Here is a 21421-nt window from a genome sequence, read left to right on the forward strand (position 1 = left end):
ACTCAGTATTTTGTTTTTCAAAAATATCATCCAGCCAGATAATCCTAGCAGAGCTGTCACTATCACTACATTAAATCTCTTTGGCATGAGCCGCTTTGTTTACAGATTTCACGCTGCTCATTTCAGCGTTCGCCTCCTACAGAGGGAAGTGAGTGTGTTTGATTTAGAGGCAGATGAAATACTAAAGATGGCATAACTGAACGCGTGCGGTTCACCTCTTATTGCAGATGAAAATAAGGAGGAGGACAATGACGACTCCCGTGCCAAAATCTTTCATCGAAGGTGATGATAGTCCTGTGCTGCCAGGAAGCTGTGACAGCATCCAGGAGACAACATAATAAAACTAAACTGCACGGCAACAACAAAGATAGTCTCACTTTTAGCAAGTCATGCTCACTAATTTTACTCTTGGTCTTTAAAAGAGCAGCTTTGCACGACAGTTCAAACTAATTAATATTTATCTCATGCTGGACCTTAGTTCATCCACTGTATGAAACCAGCTGTTTTAGGTCTTGTCCCTGTGTGTCTAGGACAGAATTTTAGGTTTAGCATTCTTATACAGGCCTTTCTATATGTAAGGGCACATGTAAGAATCACGTCTCTAGGCTTTTAGTCCATTTTCAACCAACAAATCATTGAGTTGACCTTCAAGGCCTTGGTGGATTGTAAGTCTGACTTTACTGGATTGTTAACATGACCCCACTCTACACCCCTACAAAATTTGATCACAGTATATCTGAAACTTTTCCAGCTACTTGTTTGCGAATAGAATGTCAGCAAAAACTACCAAAAAACCTCCTTGGCATAGATAAGAATAGAGAAGTTGTCTAAAACTCTGAATTCACCACTGTAACAGTGTATGTCAGAAAATAAAGAAGGCCACCTTAGATAAGACACTGAGGCACTATAAGCTTCATATGATTTGCATTGTTGTAGCTGTAAAACTGTGAGGATGACCACCATCACTATGAAATATACACTCTAAAATCCCAGAGTTGCTCAGCGAGGTCACAGCATCCAACTCCTGTGCTGCCAGTGACTTTGTCACCTCTCCTTTCCATCAACAGCTCACTGAATTATGTGACATTTTCATTACTGGCACGCTACCTGGTCTACCTCCAGGTGTGCATAATGGAGACAGCCTTGGAAAACCACCATCTCCCAGCATGCCGTTGGGAATTGGACCAGGAAGGAAGCTTAGAGCCGATTACCAGGCTGAGAGGCAACCCAAACTGTGTCATCTTCCCACTCCCTCAGCACAGAGCCCTCACCCCCCTGACCCAGGCCATAGTGTGCCCCGGTGAAACGCCGGGCACGTCTCTGGGACAGGAACCGCACAGGAAGCAGCACAACTCGACAAGGACGGGAACTCGCGCAGGGGGGGAGAGGGCTGGTGGTGAGAACAAATCGCAGAAAAGTAAACTTTTCCACCAACGCCACATCGCAGCTGAGGAGAGGCAAGCAGGGTGGGGGCACCGGCGCATTCCTCATTTGGGGAAGCTGCTAAGCTGGCTGTAGGAGGCGGCAGCGGAGGGATTTAGCAGGCCTCAATAGCGAGGATGAAATGAAGACGGGCTCGCAGTGTCGCCGTCAGAGGATGCTGCCAAGAGTCGTCACATTACTGATACAGAGGCAGGAAAACAGATTCAATTAATACACTGCAGCAGACAGTAATGCTGGACTCTTCAATCCAATCCGCTTAGAGAACGTCTTAATAGCGCATGAGAAGGAAGAATATTGTGCTAATTTGTCTTGTCTGCGGAGTGCTCCGACATCCCCCATTGATGTCGACATCCCTTTAACATGAGGTTAGTGGGTGTTTGGCCTCCCCTCCAGACATTTGTGAGCTGCAGAGCCTGGAAATGATTAGGCCTGGGAGGGCAATTAGCCGGAGCATCGCCGAGCTAAATATAGTCCAGCTTGGCCCGGTGTTGCTCCTGGGTCACATCTACACTGCAGCCTCTACGCAGGCATGTTAGCGCAATCTGGATCCCGTTTTGTTTTATGACTGATGCGAAGGCCGCGCTGACTCAGGCCAGATAACATAACTCAGCCGTCGATCAGGTGTCTCCAGGGGAAAGGGAGTGGGAAGGAATCGCGTAAGGAAGAATAAAGAGATGAAGTTTAAAAGAGAAGCACATGTTAACCGTGATGTTCAGAAAATACCAGTCGACTCTATGAGCTGTACAATCGAAACCTTTTGGACTTATTTCGTAACAAGCTGCCTCAAATGAAGCATGGTTGGGAAAACATGCTTTCCCACAGCCTTACAGCAGCTAAACGGTATGCAGGGAAAGAATTCTTTCCCATCGCACAGCTCCCTGCCCCGCCAGTCCCCTCTAGTATCTCCAACCCCGAGTGAAGAAAAAAAAAAGAAGAAAAAAAGGGGGAGATTTTATCCTTAAAAACAGGAGGTTCGCCCACTCGTTCACCTGGGACGGCTCTTGGATGGAGGAGGCAAGCTAGAGGGTTATAAGAGCCTGGGAATGTTTAACATCAAGAAAGCAATCAGAACGTAGCCGGAGCTCTGGGAATTAAGACAGGAAACATGGAGAGTAACCCCTTCCAGACCGAGAGGAAGGAGAAGAGGAAGTGATTTAGGTTTGGTGGCAAATTCATACTGTTACCTGAAAGTGTAAACTTCATTTCCGCCGATCTAAATGAAGCCATTTCACAGAAGAACTTTTTAAGAACCTGAAAAGTTTCACTTGTGCCTTCCTAGCCAGATCTCTGCTGCCTACATCCGTGATCACAAGGCTGATGAGGGGCTCAAACATAATACAAGAAAAGCACTGGAAAAATTAAAAAAAGCTCAACATAGGCTCTGCTTCAACTTCCCCATCACTGGTTTGACCTGGTGTATCTTTCAGCACAGTATACTTGTGTAGACCGAGGTGAAACATAAGTGGAAATGTTCTGGCACTACACTGAGCTCAGCACAAATTGTACAAGACAGCTCAGGAAACAGAGGTTTGCTTTGTGCCCTGAGCAGAGAGCATTTATCATCCAATAAAACCTGCAGTAAGAGACCTATTCCTGCACTGTCCTCTGACCCACAAGTGGCATCAAACAAGACCGAGTGCCCATAGGAACTCAGGAAATACATGATAGAGAGAATTTTCTTGTTAAATTTAACTTATAATTGGGAAAATAAGTTGAAAATCAACACGTAAATTTTTTTTAAACTCGGTCAAAATCCTCCCAGCTGTATAGAGTATTTTCTTGGGTCTCCATATCAACTTTGAAATTCTAGTATCGTGACAACCCTATTAACTATATCATTGGCCTCACCCCCAGACTCTGTTTTCATTATGGAAAGCATGACAGTGGGATTGAGGAGATCCTTAAAGTGTTCCTTCCATCACTTGACCGTATCATCAGTTGAGGTCAGCAGCATTCCCACTGTATCGTGTATAAGTAGAGCACTGCTTCCCCCTCTGACAATTTGCAAGAATCATTTTGAGGCTGACAAAAGTGTTGATCCATGGTCTTAAACTAATCCCAGGGGAGTGGGCCTTCCGGTATCTGACCTGGTACCTCTCCCAGCATCTGTCAGCTACCGCTACAGGCTAACCAAGTCCAATAAGACCCCTCCTTCAGCCTGACAGATCCCTTCTGGTGTTCATCACCTGGATCTGGGTTTACAGGCACTAATGATTTTGGACTCCCTCAGATTGCAATCGAAGCTCTGCTGGGAAATAAAGATCTCATGGACGGGCACCTCAAGCAGACGTACCCATGCTATAGCTCCACCCACTTGTTCTTTTAAACACTTTGCAAGCTGCAAACAATCACTAGAAATCTAGCTGCTAGTGGCTGGTAGCAATAGTTCTCTAACTTTTTCTGACATGCCCCACTTTCCAATTTTTATGAATTATTAATACTAAAAAACCATCCAAGCTGAATTTTTGTTGACCCACAGTTTGAGACTTACGGGCTTAAAGTGAGGATGAGGAGAGCTAAATGCCTTTATGAGCAGAAATGTGTTTTTCAAGCTATCACTGTCTTGTTTGATTTTCACAGTTAACAAGCTGCGATTTCAAATAATGGTCAGACTAGAAATCTGCCCAAAGCAGCAACATTACTAATTACTTTTAAAGATGAATCAATCATTTGTTGTGTCCATAAAATGTCAGAACATAGTGAAAAATGGCTGTACTCTCATCAAAGCCTCTCATTAATAATGCCATCACCAGTAATTATTGGGTATTATTATTAAATTAGCCATTTTTTTCAGTTGCTTGCCCAATTATTCTACATCCAACTGCTTATACACCTACAGTACATTCACAGTATTCAGTAGATCTCGAGATATTTTTCTTGGAATCACAGACTTGCTGATGGTAGAGGAAAAAAGTAAAGACATTCACAAAGTAATAAAGATTTAACATTTTGAAACATAACACATATATGCAATTCTGTCCCAGTTCAAGTAGGAAAACTTTAGGACCGGGAAACAAATAGTTTGAAGGAGAAAAACTGTACATAGCAGTGTACCAAGCAGTAACTTCCAGAACAGGAAAATAAAGCCAATACTGTAGTTAATCAAATACCCACTTGAGGGTGTCTTCAAATGTGAATCAATGGGTTTTGGGGAGTTGGAAGCCCGATGGACTGAAAGTCGTTCCTGTTCCACTTCTTTGAGGTCTTTTTGAAGTCCACCGCCTGGGGTGCATGCGCAGTTGGTTCATTGTAATGTAAAGTGTCTGTGGATGAGCGTCTGCGTTCGAAACAAACTGGCACGGATGTGGACATCCACATGAATCCTCGTTGACACAGTCTGATGACAGAATTAACGACACTTGGACCCCAAAATGGACCCAAGCGTACTCTAGCAGACTAGGGAGACACGTGAAGTATAACGCAGGCCATGTTAAAATTACCAAGATCAGTGACAAAATAAGCATGTTTAGGGTCAGGTACAAAAATTTGTTATGGGCTCAATAGCCAATTTCCCCCTTCATCAAAACCGTACAGGAGGTATTTTTTGCATTTTTCCCTAATAGTATTTAAAGTGTCACAACTTGATTGACAAATGTGCCAAAACTGGAAAAATCTAGCCAGTAGCCATCTGCTGGACTCACCTCCATTAAGTCTCATCTTGAACTGTGCACACTCTGTGCTGCTGATGCCTTTGAGCCTTTTTGATCGAACAATCTCATAATAAAAACAGCATGCTGTGCGGTACAGCCTGCCCAAGAAGCTCATGCTTCAGTTTTAGCGAATGAAATTTTAGTATTTCATTTGTCAGATATGTTCATCTGTGTGTTCCACTTGTACAGTTTATGGACCTATCATTGCTAACCAAGCGTTAGCTGGTGACTCAGCACTCCAACCCCCCCCTTGCTCAAAAAACCCCCAAAAAAACAACTAAACTAAACTAACTGCAGCTAAACTCAAAATCCTTAGAGACACTGCAGGGAAACAATGCTACACAATGCCCTTTTTTCATGAATGAGTTTCACATTAGAGGTCAACCAGTCAACCACTGACCAATCCACGATCTCTTTTACACTTCCCTTAATTCCCAACAAGCTTTCTACTTCTAGAAGAAACTCAGGGAAGAGACAGGCATAGGGAAAAGTCTAAACAGTACATGCTAGCACCACCTAAATAGCACCTACCAGAAAAAGCACACTGGACATAATCCCAGCCATAAATCGTATCCACTTCTTGCCCACTATATGAAATTCCCTGTAAGCCCTAACATTATGGCCATACCTAAAGATAGCAGTCCAGCTTGTAGGAGCAGAATAAAACTGGAAAATACATCCATCATAAAGAGGAGGAGGTTATTTTGGCAGTCTGCGGAGATGATAAAAGTGCAGACATGCTCAGTGCCCCGTTTCTAAACTGTTTGTTAATCTATCATTTGGCACAAGGAGGAATGAGATAACAATACGGCGTGGCTTACGGTGAGCGTGGCCGCCGTGCAAAGATCGAAGTGTGTCCTTGGAGTGACATTATTTATTGAAATAAATTCACTCAAGCTGAAATGTGTATAGCGAATGCATTATGAACAGCGCTTCTGATGGAGTGGAGAGCGCATTAACTCACCGTAACATTGCCGTGCTCTTTTCAACAGATGTCCCTTGTGTGACACACGGCAGGGAAAAATGGAGAGGAAAAGGTCTGAACGCTTTAAATTAGCCCTTTCACAAATGGAAGGGATTTTCCATTTGATGGCCTATTTGAACGTATAGACAATTCTGTGAGCCGAGATTCCGATCTTAATTACTTCGTTAATTAGCTGTGATTCATGGGGAAAAGCCTTGCCCTACCCAAAGTCCCTCTATATTGCTTAGGGGGTTTCCGAGAAGCTCTCACATCCTCACTGACTTTTTAAAGCACCAATCTTGCACTTGTGACACTGTCTGCCTTTGCTGAAGGGCCCCCTCCCCAAAAAAGAAAATGTCAGCAAACCCCACAGAGCCAGAGAGCCTTCGAATTCTACTGCCTGAGGAAGGCGAGGCAGATCGGGCCTTCTCCTACTCCCCGTCATTCCCTGATCCACCACGGACTCAGATCACAGGGATGCATTCCACAGATTTATGTTTATCGTTTTCCAATGAAAGAGTGATAGCCGGTGCAACTGCCCTGCACTGCTCCTCTCTCTCTGTGTGATAAATATGGCCCCTCGCGCCGGCTGCTTAAACTTGGCAGATCGTTGGAGCATTTAGTTAATCGGAGAAAAGCAGCATGAATAAAAAAATAAATAAAAAAAAAACCTCTCAGGACAAAACGACAAGGCTTTGTCCAAACACCCCAACAAGAAGTTCTCACTCAACAAGGTGGATCAAGCCTTTTCCCTCTCATGCTGCATCCAGATTACGTGCCACCTACAGTGCTTAGTATCTCGGACAGCCAGGGCAGAACTTGGGGGGGGGAGTAGGCGTTCTGGCATGCAGGTTAGCTTTCAGAGAGCAGCAGGCTAACAAAAAGGAAAGGTAAGGTCCAGCTGAGGCAGCTGCTTGCTATTACTCCATCCCAACCCCCCCAACCCCACTCTTCTCTGGCAGGAAATAAGCAATCATTTAGTACTGACAGGTACATGCTGAACCGCTGCTATCTCTGCTCTGAATCCAACCAAAAACTGGATTACAGCAGTTTAGTATTAACCTTAAGCGTCTTAAATATCTGTGCCGAGGTTAGCCTCATGGCTTTTAGAGTGTGAGCATATATTTTCCTGAGCAGGATAAAACGTGAAGTAACGCTGGTGTTCCACACTGAAGTGAGAGAGATCCAACTTCTGCTTTTAACAGAAAAAAGCATCTGATTGCACAAGGAAAGATATCAGATTTAAGTGTTTTCGGTGCGTGCGTTTGTGTAGTTACCACTGAGACAGAAAAACATAACTGCAAACAAAGAAAAAGAAAATAGAAGGGGAAAAAAAGCTCTTCTCAAACATGCAAGGTGCTTTTCTGGTTGTGAAAAGCAGTAATTTAGAGGTCTCTGGTGAGCCGCGCAGGGTTCAGCGTGTCCAACAGGATTCGAAGTGTAGCTGCAGATCTGCCTTAATGCACTGCCAGGTCACCGTTTCTGTGTGAAAATGGCAATGCAAGGACAGTGTGACTGCTTGTAGCTTGGGGCAAATAAACAAGGTGGTAGTAGAACGAGGGAGGGGGGGAAAGGCAAGAATGACTGCCAACCGGTCATGCTGCAGTGTAAATCCATGTCTGTTAAGACTCATTATGGGGACTTCAAAGAATTTAAGAGATGGGCACAACAGCTTCAAGCTGCCATTTCATTATTGAACCAAATGGGAAAATGTGATCACAGATCCCTCTCTGTTCCTACTTATGGCATCAAAGAAAACATTACAGTGTTTGCCACTGAGCTAGATTGAGTAGATCTAACTTGTAAATATTAGTTTACAAGTTTCTCCTCTTGTCTCAGTAGTAAGCTGCAAATTAACTCCAACTCCAATGTCATGGAGTTACTGCTCTGCAGCCTCAGCACAGAGGAGCGTAGCCCTCCAACTCACAGCTGACCTCCAGAGCCCAACGACTACAGCTGCCGGCTGCAGTCCATGACAGTGGAGTTAGGGACCACATCCGTCTGCAGCAGCAACAACATGGACAGGTGAGCCAGCCGGTAGATTTAAAAAACAGAAGAACAACTGAACTTTCAGATTCAGGGAGGGTTGCCCACCAGGAAACTGATCACAGACGAGTTGGGAGAAAAGAATGATAACAATAAAAACACGCACGTACGGTCTTAGCAAAGAAAGTGTATGTGTGCAAAACAATATGTTGTTATCATTACGTTATCATTTTAACCAGTTAGATCACTACCAGATGTGCTATGATTACCAAGTGAAATCTTGAGAAATCTAATCAGTTCATCCTCGAGTCCAAATGGATCTCCACCTGGTGTTCCTGATACATCACATCCAGAAGAATAGGATGGACATGAAGTCACTGTGGTAAAGTTCTTCCTTTCCCTAAAGACAATGTTTAAGAGGTGAAGAGAACAGGATCGATGGACCAAAAGGGAAGGAACAAGCTCAAGTTTACAAGGTTACAAGACTCCCTTGGAAATATTAAAAACATCTAGACAGAACTAGTTATAGCTCACAACAAACAATGGAAGGAAAATTAGATTGGTGGTAGATCAAGAAATTACATACGGGAACAGAAAAAGCACCCATATAGTTCTCTTGTTGGATCAACCTGCTCTTATACTAGCTGTAGCCTATGGACAAACATCTACTACTCTACTCAAATCAATTGGGAAAAAATCACAATAAACGCTGGGTGGCATAAAATTATATACTTACATATGGTATAAATTGCTAAGTGCATTCAGCCTACATGGAGAAAATCAGTTGAGTTGCAGTCAAAACTGCAGAACCTGAGAACATGTCAAACTTTGGTCAATTTCAACTAAACTATAAGCTAACGAGGAACATTAGTGTGGTTGAAAAGAAGAAAAAGGTTTCTCTTACTCTCCTCATCAACAGTGAGGCTGTACTGAGGGCCAACCTGGAGCTATAAGTGACTGAGTGACACTATGACACCCACAGTGCCCAGCCTGCAAGGTTTTTGTTTTAGGCTTGCTGCTCTTCACCGTCTAACTAACAGAAACCCATTTTATTCTTCAATACACAAACTACAGCCAACACACAATATAAATAATAAGTAAATACATTTGAAGTAAAACAGAACTTCAGTTTGTACTGATGCTAAAAAAACCTATAGTCAAATTATACCTTAAGTGACAGCCTCTTGGCAGCTTTATATTCAGAATAACAGGCTACAGACCAACACAGGAGATGTAGAGAATGCAAACTTAATATTAGAAGACAGGGCAATGAAACGTCCTCCCTTTCCCTTAAATAGCCTCATCCTTGTCCTAAATTTCCCAAATGTATTATTCTTTCCAAAGAAATAAATCAAATCTAACATTAGCATGGCTGATGACACCGTGCCAAGGCGGCTAGGGCAAAATAAAAATGCCCACATACAGATAGGAGCAAACAAGCAGTCAGCTCTGTTGTTCTGTCTGCGAAAGCCCTGCAGGCCCTCGGGCTCGGGAACCACTTCTCCCACTACAAACAGCTCTGCGCTCGGGCCCCAGATGTCTCATTACTGTAAAACAAGCAGAAAGATGAGCGACGTACAAGGCACTGGCCCACAACGCTGCCTCCCTTTCAATTAGAAAGGATTAGCCTAGCCTGAGCGGGCCTTCCTGTGCTGTGATATGCTACCTTGCCTCGTGCAGGACAGCCATATGTCAGAGTTAAATAAATTACAGAGGAGCTGAAAAGCTTGGCGATAGCAGAAAGGGAGTTATGGCTCCACTGAAGTGCACAACAGGCTTAATGGGAGTAGGATGCTATAGCCTCTATAAAACTTTACACCCAATGAAAGGGGGCGTGGGCAGAGAAACAGGTATACGCCTTCCCCCAGTGACTGCCATAAATTAGACCTATAGGATCCCACAATTCCTCGGTGGATTTAGCAGTTTTACTCAGCGTGCATTAATCAAGTGATAAAGCCAAGCCTGTGAAATTTCTGCAGCGTCATGTTTTGGCTACACAAGCTGGACAGCTCTCATCCAGGCCCCGTGACACGCTGTCTAGGATGGGAGACCAAACCTAACGGGATAGCAAGGCCCTCATACTGCCTGCATCAGTCACTTTTATGGGCACAGGGCGGTGTGGGCTTTAACAAGACATTTTACTCGTCAAAGGAACCGACATTACATAACCATAAAACGATGAGGCCCACAAATCACCAGTCGACTTGTGACGCATGGAAGGGCTGGGCTTGTTGTGTGGCTCACAGTCCACTGCCGGTACACAGTCTAGTGTTTGCGGGTGAACAGGTAACGACAACAACAAAAGATCCCCAATGCAGCCCGTTTGCTCTGCAGGCCAGGCGAAAGCAGCCCAAGTGCTGGAGTTACGACAGCGTCCCACATAGAAACCAAAGTAAAACTACACTAACCCCTCTGCCCACCACGCCGCATCATTTTCCAGGGAGTCTGTGCCATAGCTGGAGAGACTCCACTGACCAGGGGCGTCTGTGGTTGAACTGAGCTAGTCTGCAGGTCTGGAGAGGCAGGCAGGCTCCGCTACACCCCTGACATGGAGCACCATCGCAGGGGGAACGTCTGAGTAATGGCGGGGTAACTTGATCCAGGGCTGGGAAGGAGTGGGAGCAGCCCTGACGCCTAAATCATAGCTGTGGGATGGAGGCAGGGAGACACACAAATGTGTCTGGAGGAAAGATATGCCGAGAGATGAGAGGCTGAGGAGACAGTGGGTAGGGCAGGCAGAGAAATGAGCAGCAAGAGGAGAGCAGAGGGGAGGGAAGGTGAGATGGTATATCTGGGAAATGGCCAAATGACAGGGGATGAAAGCGAACGCCTCTCTGCTAACTTTCATGCGAGCGCCGTGCCCGCCGCCGGAGTGGGAGGGGCCTCGGAGGGACGACAAGGCGTGGGTTTGGGTTTCAAATTCTCAAGCCCGTCTCAAACAGAATAAACACGCGTAGGCCCAAAATGACTTCCATTTTCCCTGATGTCTGGAGCTAAGTGAGATACTTAGACTGGCAGACATAAATAAATATATCCCTCTTCATATAGGCCAAAACATTTAACCGGGAATTAACCTGCTCTACGGAGCAGAAAGCAAAGAATCACTTTAACACTTACAGAGGATAGCATAAAATAAATGTCAGTTACGTGCATCATTTTGCAGTAACTTCACCAACTAACAGGACATAACTGGCCTCTACAAGTTTCCACATAACTGCTTGGATCGTTTGCTCATACCGAGGCTGCTAGCTTGTGGCTAACTATGAACTCCAGCGTTAGCCCCTTTTCCTTTATCGGCTTCTTTAAAATGCTCATGTTCAGCTTGGTGAGCATTTTAAAGAAGCTGATATCTTTAGCCCCATTTTATTATTTAGAACAACTCCTATGCTCTCTGTTTCTCATAAAAACATGACATAATATCAACATTTGGAACAAGAGAAGACTAGACATATTTCACATTTTATATCAAGGAAAATAAGACACTGTAACACCGGTAACAACACAACAAAGTGTGTTAGCTCTGCTACTCTAGTAGAGTTAAAAATCAGCACTGTGAATGGCATTCAAACTCTTAAACTGTAAGATTAAACTGCCTGCTAGTCCCTAAAGAATGCTTCTTACACAACATTAGTGATAATTTTAAGTGTCATGACTTGGGTCCTGCTTTATTGCGAGATGTGTAGAAAAACAGAACAGGGTTCACACAGAGTGGAGGATTGGGGGGGGGGGGGGGGGGGGGGGGGTGTAGTAGGAGCACCATGCCTTGTTTTTGTAGGGGCCAACAAGAACCAGAACAAATGAAACCTACTTGATTCATGCTTATGGATTTATGCCCAAAGTAACCAGTTTAAATGTCATTTATTTCCTCTTAAGACTTAATGAAACTGAGACTTTTTTTAAATAACTTTAAACTTCAAAAATACTCTTGTTCTTCTTTAGCAACCATCAGTATTTGCAAAACATTGCGGCAAAATTAGACCTTTAAAAATACCCTGCTATACACATTTAAAAAACTCCAATACAAAAATAGAGAATGATGAGAAAACCCCATGACTGCACCAACTCATAGCAGGGCTAGGCCACTAAACCACTTCTTCATGATCGTGGCAGAACGCAGCTTCCTTTTCCTAAAACCTTTATATACAAACAGAGAGAACATCCTGCTACACATTTTTAAGAGTTGTTTTCAGTTGGAGGTTAAGCTTGGGGTTAAGGGCTTTGATCAAGGGCACCCCAGTGTGGAGGTATTGCAGAAAAAGGTATATACACTTTCTCACTAGATCTGTAAGAGCTGTAACTGAAACTCGTTATCATAAAGCACCTGATTTGACTTGTGACGCATCACACTGACAAATCCAAAAAGTACCACCCTGTAACCGTTACCGTACAGGGTCGATACTGAAGTCTACTCTCATCAAAGCACTCGGTGGCATTTTTGACCAAAGTGGTTTGCTAGAAGTGGAACACAGCCAGGAACTATGCTAATACTCAGAGGGGCAGCCTAATATAATAATATACCTTAGCTGCCTGCAGCCTACAAATCCTGTAACAGTCAGTCATTAGACTTCACATGTAATTTTCATTAACTTTTCTTGGAAACAAGAGTCTAGCAAGACCAACAATTTAGCCGAGAAAGAAATGCTCACCAGACTATTACTGAACCACATCCTCCTTTTTTTTCCCCCATCCACAATATGGTCGCCTATTCATTATTCAGGCTAGAGATGCACTTTCCTTGTTCTTCAATCCGCCACTCTTGACTTCTTTGGGCAGCACTTAACAGACGCAATGCATATCATCTGCACAGAATTCAGATAGAACTAAAAAAAAATGGGGGGGGGGGGGGGGGGGAGAGTGGGCTAAATGGGATGAGAAACTTTAAGGTTTTCTTTTCAAAACTCACACAGGAGAGTTCTATCTTTTTAGGAAAAGAGCTGCATGTTAATTCAGTTTTGCAGGGTGTATATTGGGCCCATAATGTAGACGCACCATAACTGAGAAAGTAGGCCAAGCCTTCCAGCAAGTTTCAGCTCAGAAAAACACAATTATTAGCAGCTACACAGTCCGACCTGCGAGCTAATCCATGCAGAATGACGGGCGGAATGTTAGGCTGTATTATCATATCCCTCGTGTAAAATGTCAACAAGTTTTGGGAATGCTCTCAGCTTCTTCTTTGTCTTTTTTTGTTACTCTACTACTTAGGCTGTTACTTCAAAGCTTGGAAACAGAATGATGCCTGAGTGCAGAAATCTGGTGTGTGCATGTGTGTGTGTTTGTGCGTTATGGTAACCTGATCTTGGTTATGATTGAGCGGAAATGTTAGACAAGCATCTAAGTTTCCTCTGCCTGCTTCCACCATCCTCATCTAGCCACATGTGAAACCACAGCTAAGCTGCGCGCCGGCTAGAACTAAATGCTCCGGTTGTTGGCGCTCAAACATGTTTACACGCTGGATGCTGGGCTTTGCATGCCAGCCCCTCGCTCATATTCTGGGAGCAGGGGGTGGTGGGAGATGTTATCATGTAGCACAATTCTTTTTTTTTTTAATCGTTGAACCTTAAAAGTGTGAGATGTTTCCCACGGTGAGTTGTGTGATAAAGGAGGTCGCTGCAGCCAAACTATGCTCTGTGTGTGTGTGTATGTGTGTGTGTGTGTGTGTGTGCTTGTGTGCATGTAGGAAGACAGAGAGGGTGTTCCTCATGCTGAGTCATCTGTAGGCCAGAGCGTGGCTCTGAGTCGGCGAAAAAAAAGAAAAATCTTTAAAAGAAAAATGTGTAGGCTAACCAATTTTCCAAGTGAGCAGAAAGCTGCTCTGTGAAATGAACAATAAAAGTAAATGCAAGTCATTTCCCAGATTTACCAAAGCCACAATCAAAGCTGATTTATGAGTACGTCATTAGCTTTATAAGTGGCTATGTCACATAATCTGGCAGCTAGCCTAAATGAAGTGCACACTCAGTTTACGCTGCCGTGCTCAGCTGGAGTGACCTGCGCTCATGTCACATGAGACAGTCCTTGCAAGGCAAACATAAAGCAGCCACTTAAAGGCAGAGAGCGCCATTCTGCACATCGCAAAAGGGCCACTTCACTCGAATTAGGTCAAATCAAAACATTTTGCCACTTATCTAGCCATGCAGGTCTGATGTCTATTAGCTCAGATTCTACTGTTCGAGGGGATCCTGGGTGCCCGTGCCATAGCCCTATGATTCTTCTACCCGGGGTTAAGCCATGTGGCATCTTACTGATATTTCAGGAAGTCCCACAACAGTTACCCACAGGAAAGATACACAACAGAGCAAACTTTAGGGGAATGTCCTAATTAAATTAGTCTAGCTACAAGACGCAGCCATCATATACATTTCTAAATCCTGGTGACTTCCTTTTTGAGTTACTGCATTTACAGAGATTTTCAGAAAACTTGACCTCTGACCTTGAATATGAGGTCACACGTAATTGGAATTTTTAATACATACACTACCGGTCAAAAGTTTTAGAAAACCCCAGTTTTTCCAGTTATTCATTGCAATTCAAGTCGTTCAAGTTTAATGAATAGCTTGAAATGGTACAAAGGTAAGTGGTGAACTGCCAGAGGTTCAAAAACGATAAGGTTACCCAAAACTGAAAAATAACATAGATTTCAGAATTATACAAAAAGGTCTTTTTCAGGGAACACAATATGGGTTAACAATTTAAAGCTGTTCTGCAGCAATGGAGGTTGATCAAGTCTTGAAAGCTGATGCTACTAATTCCTACAGGTGTTCCAACTTTCCTGGATTACCTACAACCCCCTCTGTCTGCATAAAAGCAGTGTTGGAACACACTGTGGTTCCATACCCTCATGAGCATCAGTTGAACAATATTGTAGTGCAGAAAGTATTGTGTGGCTACAAAAATGGTGATTAACAATGGGAGAGAGACAGAGCATCATAACACCTAAAAATGTAGGCTTTTCCTACAGAGCAATTGCAAAGGTGTCAACGAGTACAATTTCCTTCACCATCAAAAGACACTCAGAAACTGGGGCAAACTCTGACAGGAAGAGGTCTGGCAGACCCAAAACCACAACTGAATCAGAGGACAAGTTCCTGAGAGTTAACAGCTCGTCTGACAGAACAACAGCTTAATAGTGGTCGTAGCAAGCAAGTCTCAGGCATAATAAACAGCATAATTTTCAATAAAAACTAGAAAAATTGGGGTGTTCTAAAACTTTTGGTAGTGTATGGTATCAATTTGAAAATCCTAGGTAACTAGATCTTGACCTTCATATCACGTTCTATTCAAACTCGTCCAAGACTTTAGTAGATCCATCTGTGGTCTCAGTTTGAAATCCTAAGTTGACTCGTTCTTGAGTTATTGTGTTCACACAGTTGGGCGTCCACGCCACTCGCCACACCTCATCTGCGGGGTGTTACAAAGCTGAAGGGTAAAAGGAGAAGATTTCTCCAATCTGCTGCATCAGGTTTAATATTATCTGTAGCAATATTATATCCATATTTAAGTTTAATTTCTTAATCATATCCTTCAATAATCAAATCATGTTTTAATGTGACACACACACAAACTCCACCTTTTTTAGGATTATCATCATCGTTGTTGTTTTGCTTACTTTTATTTGAGTCATTTTAAACTGTACTATCATTTTCTTTTTTTTTCCCTGTACCAGTAAGACCAAGAATCATTTCTATATATGTATACAAATGTATACAAATTACAAGTTAAACCCTACAACCATAATGGGTGGCTGTGGCTCAGGTGGTAGAGCAGATCAGCTACCGATTGGAAGGTTGGTGGTTCGATCCTTGGCTTCCCCAGTCTGCATGCCAAATATCCTTGGGCAAGATACTAACCCCAAGTTGCCCTCCAATGCGTTCATCGGTGTGTGTGTGAATGTAGATTAGTTTGCGCTTGTGTGAATGAGGCATGCTGTATACAGCGCTTTGAGTACTCTGGGAGAGTAGAAAAGCGCTATATAAGAATCAGTCCATTTACCATAAACCACCTATCTAAATGTATTTATTTTATTGAGACCTTTCCTCTTTCTTTTCACTTTTCCTTACACTTAATTCTTTGTACAGCAAACAAATACTCATTTTCTTATGCAAATATTGGCAGGGTGCTGCCATCACACCTCACTGCTTGGGTTAACAGCGCCTGCAGCTTTGAGCGGGGATCCTGACCATTTTGGTGATCAGATAATAGTCTTGTGTTTACAACATCAGAAATCATTGAAATAAATTCATTACAATACTGAGTGAGAGTGGAGGAGATCACCAAATGTTCTGTTCAGCTCACAAGAAACCAAAAACTAGATTTGCTATAACATGTAATATATCGACTACTGTCTCTATGCTGTCTGTGGCAGCTTTGCTATAAAAACTACTTTCAGTAATGTATCCAATTAGTCAACTGACTAATTGTCAGGAATTTCTTCTCCAGTAGAAAGCAGTTCCAGAGAAATCTTCAGATTTTCCCATAGAAATAACGGCCAGGGACGCACACAGCAAGGACTTCACAAATATTCAGGTCACTAAGAGTGAAAGGCAGCCAGCTGCTCTGCTGCCTTTAATGCTTCATTTAAGTTCACAATAAATATGCTGCGCTCGTCTCTGTGGGCATTTTTTTTTATTCTAAAGAAGAAAGAAAATGGCAAGTGCAGCATATTCATTATTACTTTAAATTAGCTGGAAGTCCAGCAGTGCTTATATACATTTTTTTATTTTAATTTTTCCTTTTTCAGAGTTTTTCCTTCCATAAAAGACGTTATTACCCAGGGCCAAAGGAAACACATTAGCACTGTAAATGTTTGATTGACAGGGTTTATTTAGATAGAATGGAGTATTTATTCTTATGATACAGTCATAAATAACAGGAAAATACAGATTCTGATGACATTCTGGGACACGTTTATTCCTTTTAAATAAGGGAGTGATTCATTTAAAATGTTAGCATATTTCTTTCTCCATCGATCCGAGAGAACATTGCATATACTATCAGTTTAACAGTGGACTGTCCTCCTAACTTTTGTTGCTGTTAGCTGGCTAGCCCCTGCCAACTGCATGTTTTCGCTGCCAGCTACCTCAGCTGCCACATGGGTGGATAAATTCCTGTGACCCGTCAGATCTCTTTACTATGATCAGCTGTGAAGTGGACAATCACACTAACCAGAACCTGCATCTGATGGAGAGCTGATGGCATCGAGTACATCATGTTCAGCAAGGCAGCAGTGTAGGGATGAAAGAGAAAATTCCTCTGTTCATCTATTTGCCAAAAGCTACTGGATAGTTTGAATATCTGCAGACAACTACCTGCTAAAAAGTATTAATTAATAACTTGGTAGCTCGCGTCTTATATTATACATACACACGTAGACAGGACAGAATTATTAAGTGCTGTTAAACAGAGCAAGGAATTAAACACAGCTTTTCCAAGCATCCTAGTTATACTTTGGATGCTTATATTATTCTACTAGAAATTACATTTTTCCACAGCAACAATAACAATAATTACTTGTTTTTTGCCCGTTACAGTTCAGACCTTTCCTGAAGTTTGTATGCTGTGTATAAACTGGAAGCTCACTCTCAGTTTTAACTTGATTTTACAAACTTTGAGCATTACAAAGTTAAATACTCAGCATTGGTCAGTTTTTCAGGGGGGCTAGTAATACCGATCATACCCATTTTTATTTGTTCTAAAATAATGCTTTTAATGTGAGCAAATATATAAATATGGCAGACAAACATACTATGTATTGTATACTATTTTGTCAGGCTAAAAGAGGTAATGATAATGATGACTCCATGCTTTCATTCACACACTATAAAGCTGCATGGCCTGGACATGACATCCAGGTCCTAGGCTAGGACACTGTTTGTAGAGAGAGAAATTTTCCTGTCAATTCTTTAGCTTTTCTTTTCTTTTTTTGGTTTCATTGTTTTTTCTGTGAGCCAGCCAATCAGAACAGAAACAGAATGCAGGATTTCCAGTGATGACAACAAGCTCAATCACACTGGAGAGGCTGGTGGAAGGAAACTGAGTGGTGGCGGTTACTGTTTGTGAAGCATGTGTTGGAGGAGTTTTGTTATGAGTGTAAGACCTCCACCAAATGCAGAAAGTCATCTTCTGATTTGAGTGGCATGACCTGTTTTCCATCATCAGCACAAATATCGCTGAAACAGCGATTTCTGTGAATAAAGGGTTTTCCAGTGAAAACATTTTTTCTGTTAATGCGCCACCACATGAGATATTCTGCACTTCTGAATTAGTTCTCACTGGCATCAAATCAAGCAGACCAGCAAGAGGAGAAAAAGAGCTCTTCTCTAAAACACTGCCAGCCGGGTGCTCTTGAGCAAGGCACTGAACTGAAGTTTCAGACTTTCCCACAGTAAAGATAGACTGTTACAGCATCTTTATTATGTATAAATAAATAAATAATGGGCTGCTGTAGATGGTGACCATAATATATAGCTGTGTCTAGAAAGAAAGACCAAGAATACTGGCTAGAACATGTATACCACAGCAAGACAGATTTCCAGCTCCAAATAGATGGCTCTGACTTGCGGGGAATTTTCTCCCTCGATCCTCTCCAAAATCCGTCATTAAAACATCTTTAAAAGCATTTAATATCCACTTTCCATTTTCTGTGAAAGAACTGAAAAGGGCATCAACAGCAGCCCATCGGCCTGTTTACTGAGATCAGAACCGGAACCAAAAATCTAAAAACCACATAACGGTGTAACAAAGATTTCATTCCGCTTCTAGAACATGTCTCATTGTTGTCATACTACAAATTCTCTGACTCTTCCACAGCTCCCATAAACAGATAGCTGATCTAAAACTGAAGCCTGCAAATCACAGGTCTATTAAAGACGCCAACCCTCCTCCAGCCTTGGATTTCCACTGTGTGAAAATGTCACTAAGCAATGCCAATTAAGTCAAAACCTTGACTTCCACATCAAACAGCATGCCTGAAAGAAAAAACAAAAAGAAGCCCTCTGTGGCTCTACAAACGAGCAGCGGGAAGGTTTTGCTGACTCAGGAGTGATGGTTCCCACTGTGACGCATGGATGCGCAAACCGGTCCGACATTGGAAGAGTGATCAGAGGGAAACCTTACCTGCCATCTCATCACAAAAATCAACATCTGGATAAGCGAGACTGCACTTGGAAACAAGTGCTCTGGACACATGCAGGTAAACTGAGCTCTTCTGGGACTATCACCAGAGGTATGTTTGGAGGGGGGAAAATGAGCAGCATTTGATGAAAAGAACAGCTTGTCAGCTGTTAAGCACGGAGGTAGAAACATTTTTGGGGGTTGGACAGCAGCCACTGGCACATAAAACAATGCACAGAGAGTGGGGAGAATGGATTCCCCTAAACACCGTTTCAGAAATACTCAGTATTGCTGATTTCATCTGCTTTTATTCCAAAGCAGGAATACCACCCTCTCCTGTGCCACTGCCCAAGATCGCAGAGTTTAACTGCAGGATGACATACTCAGTGAGCGCCCATGATAACAATCAGTTATTTTTCAGAAGATATCATCCAAAATAAGTGTTCACAGAGGGTGAATGTATAATCACATCACATGTGCACATTCCAATCTCCACTACAAATCACAGACAGTTCTGTGTCAAGCACTGTACACAGTTTCACATAAAAAAAAAAAGTGATTAAAAACCGATTTAAAAAACTCTGAAACAAATGGTGTGCATGTTGCAGATGTTCTTTAGTTCTGATCATCTTTTGGGAACCTCTTGAATAAACACCGCAGCTCTTAATCTGCAAAGGACCTGAGGTGGAAAATATACAGTACGTCTATTATTATCTACTTTAAAAATCTCATATGCTATAATAAAATCACAACTTCTGACAATTAAGAAACGTTTTGGGGGCTGGATCTCATTGCACTGCTGCAAAAAGTCCTATAAATTCTTGGCAGCATGACTTGCAGTGTTCTTTATTTTAGATATCTGACACACATATTTGTATAAATGACAAAATCTCTGCCAGCCACTAAATGTCAGCTGGCATTATACTGCATATCCTGGCTAAACCCCGGACCCATCTGCACAGCCTTAGTTATAACGTCTACAGCAATCAAGACTGATATCCATCAAATTTATACACACTGGGGCTCCAGCTCGATCCTCCACTCACACATTAAAAGCCCAGGAACTGAGCTGAGGGCAGAAGTTGGGTTGCATTCAAAACAATATGAATCAGCCTAGTATCTGCTTCCACATGTCTCAGGTCTGCTTTGTGTCAGTGTACACATCTCACTGCAGGGAATCCTATCCTGATGACGTATTTGTGCACAGCACAGCTGCAGGGTTAGCCGCAGGCCTGCTCTGCATTAGCTACACACAGCCTGTATGATATCGTAGTTACATTTCCTCTACCCACCGTGTGATGCATGAGTACTTTTACACCAAATTCCACACTTTCTGGAGACTGTTATTTCAGTTTGAAGCCGCTATCCATACTATAAATCAACACCAGAGCCAGGGATTGTTCCCGCTGCAAGTACAAGGCACCCTGACAACATTGCAAAGCGAGCCGTTTTCGGCCTCGTTTTTTCCCCCTGTAAGCTACGGGTCGGGTGCAAATGTTGAATAAACTTTAAACTTGTCTCACCTGGATCCCCAGTTATGTGGCGGATGTGCCCTCAAACTACAGGGTGGCTCATTTTTCTTAAAAACCTGGCAAAAGCGTCGATCCTCAAAACTGTTTCTCTACAGCCATTTTGAGCCAAACCATCCGCTTGATCCGGCGAGGGGTGAGGAATGTGTGCGACTTATCAAACGCTTACGTTTCTCGATGTTCCCACACTTGAACTATATTTTAAAAGTTAAATAACAACAATTATTCCACTCTGTCACTGGCGCTGTCAGTCTGAGTGAAAAGGGCAGAACATAATACAGTCGCTCATTTCTTTTGTCACCCCGTTTAGGCATAAATAGTACGGCCCGTAAAATTCTGGGGACCTACTTTCCTCTGTTCTGTCAGAGCAGCCAATGAGTAGCCGTGTAATAACCTGTAGCAGCGCAGCACAGCACCGAAGCTGTCAGACAGCTCAGACACATCAAACATATAAGAGCGGGCTGGTGGGGGTCACTGCAGGACACGGTAACAGACGCATAACGGTGTTTCGAAACTTTAGACGAAAGCACGTAACTACGTACTGTATGTGTGCAGTATGCAACAGGGTATTTTATTTAAGGCTGCAGTGACACAAGGGACCCCATTCCTTTGAAAGGGCCTCAGTCTTGCCTTGTAGGAATGCCCTGTGTGTGCATATACCTTCTTACATATATTTTTGTTTAACTGAGTTTTTACTTATTAGTATTAGTAGTATATAAAGGTAGCATCTAAAACAACTA

At 42.8% G+C, this 21421-nt stretch overlaps 1 protein-coding gene across 2 annotated transcripts in view; it reads right to left on the reverse strand.

Annotated features, from left to right (window-relative positions):
• Positions 1-20783, reverse strand: part of znf438 (zinc finger protein 438) — a 46193-nt gene extending 25410 nt beyond the window's left edge. For both annotated transcript variants that reach the window (XM_063484172.1, XM_063484171.1), the window contains exon 1: positions 20676-20783. The gene's annotated coding sequence lies outside the window, so the exon portion shown is untranslated. The remainder of the gene's footprint in view (positions 1-20675) is intronic.
• Between the last annotated feature and the right edge of the window lie 638 nt (positions 20784-21421).

This window comes from Pelmatolapia mariae, linkage group LG9, assembly GCF_036321145.2.
Source record: "Pelmatolapia mariae isolate MD_Pm_ZW linkage group LG9, Pm_UMD_F_2, whole genome shotgun sequence".
Classification (NCBI taxonomy): domain Eukaryota; kingdom Metazoa; phylum Chordata; class Actinopteri; order Cichliformes; family Cichlidae; genus Pelmatolapia; species Pelmatolapia mariae.